The sequence below is a fragment of the Choloepus didactylus genome, chromosome 4, assembly GCF_015220235.1.
Source record: "Choloepus didactylus isolate mChoDid1 chromosome 4, mChoDid1.pri, whole genome shotgun sequence".
Taxonomy (NCBI): domain Eukaryota; kingdom Metazoa; phylum Chordata; class Mammalia; order Pilosa; family Megalonychidae; genus Choloepus; species Choloepus didactylus.
The window spans coordinates 164,304,248-164,312,463 of NC_051310.1; the positions used below are offsets into that span (position 1 = coordinate 164,304,248).

The following is an 8,216-nucleotide window of genomic DNA, read 5'->3' on the forward strand; positions in this document are numbered from 1 at the left end:
AGAAGAAATGTGTTACTGCTGTTAGGAAGGAATTTAGAAAATGTATGAAAGAAGGGGAATGCACAGAATGGCTAAGACACTGTTCAAAACCAGAAGGACAGATGGGGAAAAAAGGAAACAACAAGAAAAAGATTTGAGAGACCAGTCTCTCAATGGTGTCCATAACTGGAAATAGTCCCTCATGGAAACTAACAATAGTATTTTTAAGAGGAAAAAGAAAAGACCAGGAGTATAGACACTGAGCTTGCCTCCATTTCCAATTCCCATGGAAATGACTACAGAGTATAAAATACAGAATGACAATACTAGTGCCAGAAATGAAGAAAAATATCTCATGTGCCAGATACTTCAAGGAATTTCTATTGTATTGAAGATGATATAGATAGACAATTTGTGACTTTCCATATCATGAGGTAATAGGAGGTAGGTACAAGAGACCCTACTGAGAGGAATGAGGGCAGGGTATGAGGTAGGCAGCCAGAGCAAACAAAAATAAGCGTGTGTGTGAGTTTCCATCAGGAATAGATGGCCCCAGTAAATGGAGACTTAGCAAAGTAGGGCTTTCTCTGAAGGACATGGGAAAAATAACACAAGAAGAACAGATGGAGGAAGAAGAGGACATGCCTTCTCTAAAATCAATTTACTGCAAAAAGAAAAGATCATTTTCTAAAATGTCTAAGTTGAGTTCTCAAAAACATGGGAATCAAATTTTATAAAGGTAAAAATTAAAACAGTTCAACTAAAACCTGAGGACAGGCAATGAACAGAAGATTCTATACTGTAGAAATTCACTTCAATGATACAGAAAAAATGTTTCAGAATTTATCCAAAGACGAAGGATAAAAAGATGAAAACAATTTTAGAAAAGATTAGTTCTATAAGGGAAAAATTCTAATCATCCAATCTGTGTATTAAAAACACTAGAATGAGAGAGACCAAGAATGAGAGAGCAAGAGAAACAGGATAGAAGCAAGTAATAAGGGAAGTAATAAAACATTAACAAAGGTTTTAATGTTTGTTAAACATTAAACATGTTTAACATGAAGCTACAGAGCAGAAAAGTTCTCTAAAAATTACTGACAAGAATAAACAGCAAATTCACTTTAAAAAAAAAATTCTTAAAGACAACTTATATTCATCTAAACATTAGTATCCTAAAAACTCATGTACTTTTATAATTCTCACAGGCAAGATGCTACTTGAAATTTTGTCTTTCAGGGCTTTACGTTGTAGCAGCACTAGTAAAAAATATTTTAAGTGGCTTCTTAAGCACTAGTCATCTATATAATTCTAAAGAAAACCCATATTTAGTCCAAGTGCTAAATAAAGATGAAACCCAAGAATTTTAGGACAGCAAAATTAAATTGAAATCAAATCTGATTAAGTAAACCAAAAATAGCCCCCATTCACGCACCAGAAAATCCCAACTACCTGCTAATAAATAGGTTAAGAAATTGAATCCAAGTTTGAAAATGTGAGTTCACTTATCTCAGATAAAGTGGCTAGAACCAAAGGGATGAAAAGTTTTAACTTTTCAATTAAAAATGGAAGTTGCTGTTCCCAGCCCCTGTTTTATCACGGAAAAGCATGTATTGTGAATTTCAGTGTCAGGTTTCTTAGCTAATGTGACCAGAAGAGTGGATTATGACTACCAGTTCTTGATGCTTGTGTTCATAACTTCTGCCAATTTATGGGGTATTTAGAGAAAACTCAAACTAAGTAGTTGAGCAAAGGGAGAGTGGACTCTCCAACCCTTAATGAATTTAATAGGTTAACACAAATACATGCAGGAATATTCTAAAAGTCTGCCACAGGTATTAGCCACTTGTCATATGGGATCTTCCTCTTTTTTCCAGATCACCTTCCTCTCCCATGGCTTCTTTCATTCACTTGAATTAGGAACCTGTTTTGAACCAGCCACTATGGCTTTGACCTAGATATCAATTCCAGGTCACATCTTTCCCATTTTCCCTTAGCCCATGAATCTCTACAGCAGAGAACACACACTGTGACCCCTGAATCCCAACTTCTATAGAAATTATCCTCCTACATACCAGGAGAGAAAATTCATTCCTGAACTTCCACGAGGTCAGTGGAAATCACATTTCAGAACCAATTTACAGATTGATAAATATTTATGCTGATTTAAGTTTTTGCAGTGGAGGTAAAACTTCCCAATGAGTTTGAAATGTAAAGCAGCTGCTATCTTTGCTGTGAACTTATTGAGTTGAGAGAATTATAGAAAATATACAGTTCTTGAAATTTGGGAATGAATATCAAAATTGTCCTTTAATTTATGGTTATGTAGTAAAAATATGACTTTTATTTGATTCTACTTGGCTCTGTGAAATTACATTCTCTTTCATGAAATCATGAACTCAGGAGTCAGAGAGCTACCCAGCTCATCAATGTTAATGAATGCTTGATCAAAAGCGAGACCAAGAGGAAGAATGTGTTTCAACTCACCACATCAGATTGTGAATGCCTGTTTCAGGCCTAAGACAGAGACGATATGTTAGTGTGAATCAAGACCATCCAGGAGAGCAGCAACCTAAATGAAGAGGACACTGGAGTTACTAACACGGATCTGATTAGTTGGAGAATCAAAGAATATAACAGTCTGATGAGCAAAGCAGAACAGGTGCCAAAAACACCTTGGCAGGATCATATCAGGCAAACATTGCTTGGTGCTCAATCGGAGCCAAAGACTCAAAGCCCACACTCTCTGAAGGAAGACTCAAAAGGAAACTCCTCAGTAAAGATGATACTAGTCCCCCAAAAGACAAAGGCACATGGAGAAAAGGCATTGCAAGCATTGTGAGGGAGACGTTCAGAAGAAGCCTACTGCCACAGGGACGTTTGGTGTTGGACTGGATGATTGTCCACCAGCTCGTACTAATTGGTATATTCCATTAATAGTTGACATATGTTGCAAATTACTTGAAGGAAGAGGTCTTAAATACAGAGTTCTTGGAAATAACGCAGCCATTTCAAGTATGCAAGAAGAGCTCAACAAGGGATGGCTGATATTGATAGATATAATGCTAAACAGCAAGATTTGAATGTGATTAGCAGTTTACTAAAAGCCTTCTTCAGAAAACTCCCTGAACCTCTCTTCACAAATGATAAATATGCTGACTTTATTGAAGCCAACTGTAAGGAAGACCCTCTAGAGTGCTTAAAAACACTAAAAAGACTAATTCATGATTTGCCCAAACATTATGAAACACTTACATTTCTTTTGGCTCATCTGAAGACAGTGGCAGAAAATTCAGAAAAAAATAAGATGGAGCCAAGGAATCCAGCTATTGTTTCTTGTCTGACCCTTGTGAGGACATCAGAAGATAATATGAACCACATGGTCACCCACATGCCTGACCAGTACAAAATCATAGAGACACTCATCAAGTACCATGACTGGGGTTTTTCACAGAAGAAGGTGCTGAAAAACCTCTTACAATGGTGGAGTAGGAAAACCCAGTAGACTCACAGCCGGTGCCAAACATAGATTATTTACTCAATAACGTTGGAAGGACAGGAACCTCCCCTGGAGAAGTATCAGATTCACCTACTAGTGACTCAGTAAAATCTAAGGGCTCTTGGGCCTTTGGAAAGGACCAGTAAGGCAGGGAGTTGCTTGTATCCTCCATCTTTGCAGCCTCTAGTCTTAAGAGGAAAAAGCCAAAAGACAAAACTCAACCTAGCAGCTCAGAAGATGAATTGGACAATGTATTTTTTAAGAAAGAAAATGCAGACCAGGATCACAGTGCTATTAAAGAAGAGTCCAAAAAAGAGAGCGAGGCATTGGGCAGGAAACAATCATCATTTCAAAAGAAACTATTACTAAAAAAGACACCAATGCAGCAAAAGACAAGGAAGTGTCCCTCCGAAAAGAGAGTTTGCCATCCAAAGAACACTTGCCACCACACAATTCAAAACTGAACAAGTCGCCCACCCTCAAGCTGTCGCTTCACTGTGCTGAAAGAGGGCCCCAAATCACTTGTGACACAAAAGGCCTCCCATTTTGAAGGGACAGGGTCAGACTGCAGCTCTTTGCTCAGCACGTCCTCCCAGGCTTGTCTGGACAGGTTTTCTACTAAGAAGTCAACCAGTCCAAAAACGACTCAGAGTGAGTTCTTGGCCACCATCAGCACCACTGCTTTAGACCACTCAGCGAGGTCATCGACAACCTACCTGACCTGTCTTGAGGCCTGTTGGCTAAGCCCAGAGGTGCAGTCTGTGGCAGACAGTAAGGGAGGTGAAGCTGATGAGGACAGAAGTGAACTGGTCAGTGAGTGGCGGCCCATGGAGACCGACAGAACGATTTTCCTGTGTTTCCCACAACTTTGACTTCAGAGAAGATTTTTTTGAGGAAACCTCCCAGAAGTTATTAAGAAAAGCCAGAGAAATTCTGAAGGAAGCGAAGTAAGTTGTTCCAAGGAAAGTTTAACACTAAACTTAGATAGCCAGAGACAGCCCTTCAGTTCACATAAGCTGATTGAGTGTGATATGCTGCCCAGAAAAAAATTGCCAGATTCAAGTCAGACAGTGGAAGCCTAGGAGAGGCCAAGAATGAGAAACACCTTCAAAAACTAAAGTGCTTGATGCTATGAAGAAAGGAAAATCATGGGAGTTTACTATGCCTTCATACCAGTCCATGTGACAGAGAAATCAGAGATCCCCAAGCTGAGGGCACTAGCTTGTTAGAAGTATTGTGGCGGACCCAACTTTGTTCTTCCCATCTGACATCTTGGCTTCAACAATTAGGCCCTTTCTTTCCAAACCACCTGACCAAATGAATGAAGAAAGCTTCTGGAACATATGCCAAAATGCTAATTCTGCAGTGGATGCCCAACCTCATAAACTTTCCAAAACCCCAGGCAATAAAGCTACCGTTACAAATTTCAATAGCTCTGTAAATATTTTCTTGTACCAGAATTGTTATTATGCAGCCTCTATTTGGGCTGGTTTCATCATTTTGCACTGTGGAATAGCTTTACAGCACATTATTACAGACAAAAGAATGTATATAAATATATATATATTTAAAAATATATTGGACAGTTAGTTATACACAGATCAGCAAGACATTTGTTGCAACTGATTAGATAGTTTATTTCCACAATTACCAAAGAAAAGAGCTGGCATTAGTGCACAGCAAATCTGTTCTTTTGGTTTCATCACTAACAAAAAAGTGCCTCATCATAAAAATGCATTTGGTTTTTAGGGTGCCATATTGTTAAAATTAGATTACTTACATTGAACAAAGAGTGCCACTGTTACTCCAAGAGTTTAAGAAAGCACTCTTTGGAGAGAATAAACCATTGCAATAACATGTTTTTGTCTGAATACGTTTTTCCTGCTTAGCTTTGGTTTTCTCCCTATAATTCCTTCAATGGCTTGGGACCTGTCTACCTTTGTTTTAGCAACCATTGAACACTGTATTCTGTCTGTATTCTATCAATGAACAAAACTGAAAAAAAAACTGCACATGAATGGCAAAGAAAAATAATAGAGTAGAAAAAGAATGTGTAGAATTTGAGTCAGTATTTAACCTGGGAGAGGCAGATATAACACTGGGAAAATCTACAACACACATACCTGTGATAAAAATTAGCATTTTTTGTGTGTTTCAAGGTACGATGTAGGGAGATATGGTTAAAAAGAACTTCAACTTGATGCATGGTTTTTCAAGTATTGAAGACTGAAGGTTGCCATTGTGTTTTTTGTGATTCATTTATCCATTACTGTGCCCTTAAATTTTTCACCCAAACTACAGACCAAAAGAAAACAAATATACATACAAACAAATAAAAGTGTTTCAATCAAATAAGGAAAATGTAGCATTCATGAGGATGTAAGCTTGTGTGTGTTGGAGGCAGGTGTGTGTGTGTGGGGGGGGGGGGGGGTTGCAGCATGAATATGTCCCCGTGATATATCATTGTGATGTCCTTCTCAAAGGTAAAAGAAAATGTTGGAACTATCAGAAACACTACCAAACATGAACATGTTACCGGAAGAAACAAGCTACGTACTCTATGAAACAAATCTTATCCATTTTTGCTCTACAGCAGTGTAAAAAGTGAAAAAAATTTCAGGAAAGAAGCTAAAATTGAGGAAAATATGAGTCTTGTTCAATCAAGAAGCCTACTGCTATCAGATCTCACCGCTCATCATGCTTCAATTTCCAATTATGGATTCCTCGATTCTAATTGTCTACCTATCTTCTTTAGCATACTTTTGGATCTTTTGTCATACTTTTCGGTTTGAGTGGACCATGATCAGCTCTCTTTTTCCAAGGCCAATTCTAATATTCCGTTAAAGTAAAACAAAATCCATGCTTCTCCCATCTTCCCGAGCCAAGTTTTCTAAGGCAGTCCGGCCTCAGCGAAGGCAGCACATGGGAAGAAAGCCTTTTGCTTTGTCTTCCCTAGACTGCCCAGCACACTAAACTTCAGAGTAGATTTATACCTTATAATGGCAGTATGTGCCCCTTTCCACAGGCTTTAGGCCTATAGTTTTCCTGGCTTTGCTGTTCACCCCAGACACACCATTATAGTTACATAGATTTTTCTGGATATTCTAAACTTTGGATTCTGTAAACTAGAGTAGCAAAACAACTAATTTATAAATTGCTTGAGTTTGAGTATTTCTGTGGTTGTACTGTTTGGAAAAAAATGGTATTGGAATATTTTGAAATTGAAACCAGAAAAGGACAATCCAAATATTTCTAACTTTCAGAAAAGATTCCTTGTAATACAAGATTTGCTGTTAGGTGTGGATGAGAATTGCTAGCCTACCTAAACCAGCTGCTGTCACCACATTTTATGTTCATAATAATGAAGTGAGAATTTTGGCGAGTGATAATTGTGCTTTAAAACCAAAGCAGCTGGAAGCATCTGTCAAACAGTGTATTCAGGCCTAAAACTAATAGTTTACAATAAACCAGATGATAAGTGTGTAATGTTATAAATTGCTGCTGTATGTTGCTTTCCTAAGTTTTGTACACAAAGTGGTGAAAGTTTTCATTCTACTGATGCAACACATCAATACAACAGATGAGATGTTTGATAGAAACATTGCTGCCATTTCTAATGAATTCATAAGCTATTGTTCAACTCCCTTTTATGCTACAAGCCCAGCTGAGAGCTCAGGAGTTTGTGTTTAATCAGACACAATACATGTCTATCTTTCACAAAACACTGGAATAGTGACCCCTATATATTTTTCTGAAAACCCTAACTTCTTAAGTCTATCAAGGGTGATTTAAGAAGACTTAGTTAACACCTTGGAAGTTAACTTTTTTTTTTATAAATTGTTTTTATACTTCCAATGTATTATTCAGTAAACTTTTACTTCCCTTTCAAGTATAAATCAGAAGATATCTTTAATAAAGTTCCCAAACTGCTAAAACAGAAGCTACAATTGATACCAGGAGAGAAATCAGAAGAGTCAGAATAGAAGGGAAACATCAATGATGCTTGAATCAAATTTTGAGACTGAAAGAAAAAAATAGAAATTGGAGAACCAGTTCTAGTATCTATAACTTCCAGAGAAGGTAACTTTAATTTGTATTTAGTTAACAATCAAGGACAAGAATTGCTAGCTGGTCTGAAACACAGTACAATCATATCTTGTTCAATGATGTCCATTATCATCCTAACAAAAACCCTTAAGTTTCCTCCTAATAGTCTGCAAGTCCAATCAAATCTCTTTAGTGTTTTCATTTTATTTCCCGTAAGAATTGACTTCTCATTAGGGTCTAACTGGAGACCTTGCTTCTCAGAGTCAAGCCACTCAACTGATGGTACCCATATTCTTGGCCTAGCTGCAGAGCACCTGGAGATTGCAGTTAGTAACAAATTCAACTTCTGTATGAGTCATTGAAAGGGGTATGTCACTTATATAAGTTGCTTTCCTTGGGAAAAAAATGTCTTCAGTATCTGAGTTTAGAAAAGAGTCTTTGAAATGGTGCTGATTTGGTGATGTAATATCCAGTAAGATTATAAGAAAACTTGCTTTTAAAAATATGATCCAATACCAGGAATTTGAGAGCATATTCAACTTTCTTTTTTTTTAAATTTCTTTGTTTTTGTCCATTTATTCCTCTATTGAAAAAGAAGACAAAAGGTGACTTTTAGAATGAATATATATAAGAATATACATAAATACATATAGTGTATTAGATATGGAATTTCCTCATGTTATCTTCTATT

General features: G+C 37.2%; 1 pseudogene; it reads left to right on the forward strand.

Moving 5' to 3' along the window:
* Positions 1–408: 408 nt before the first annotated feature.
* LOC119532986 lies at positions 409–4,663 on the forward strand (annotated as a pseudogene).
* Positions 4,664–8,216: the final 3,553 nt, after the last annotated feature.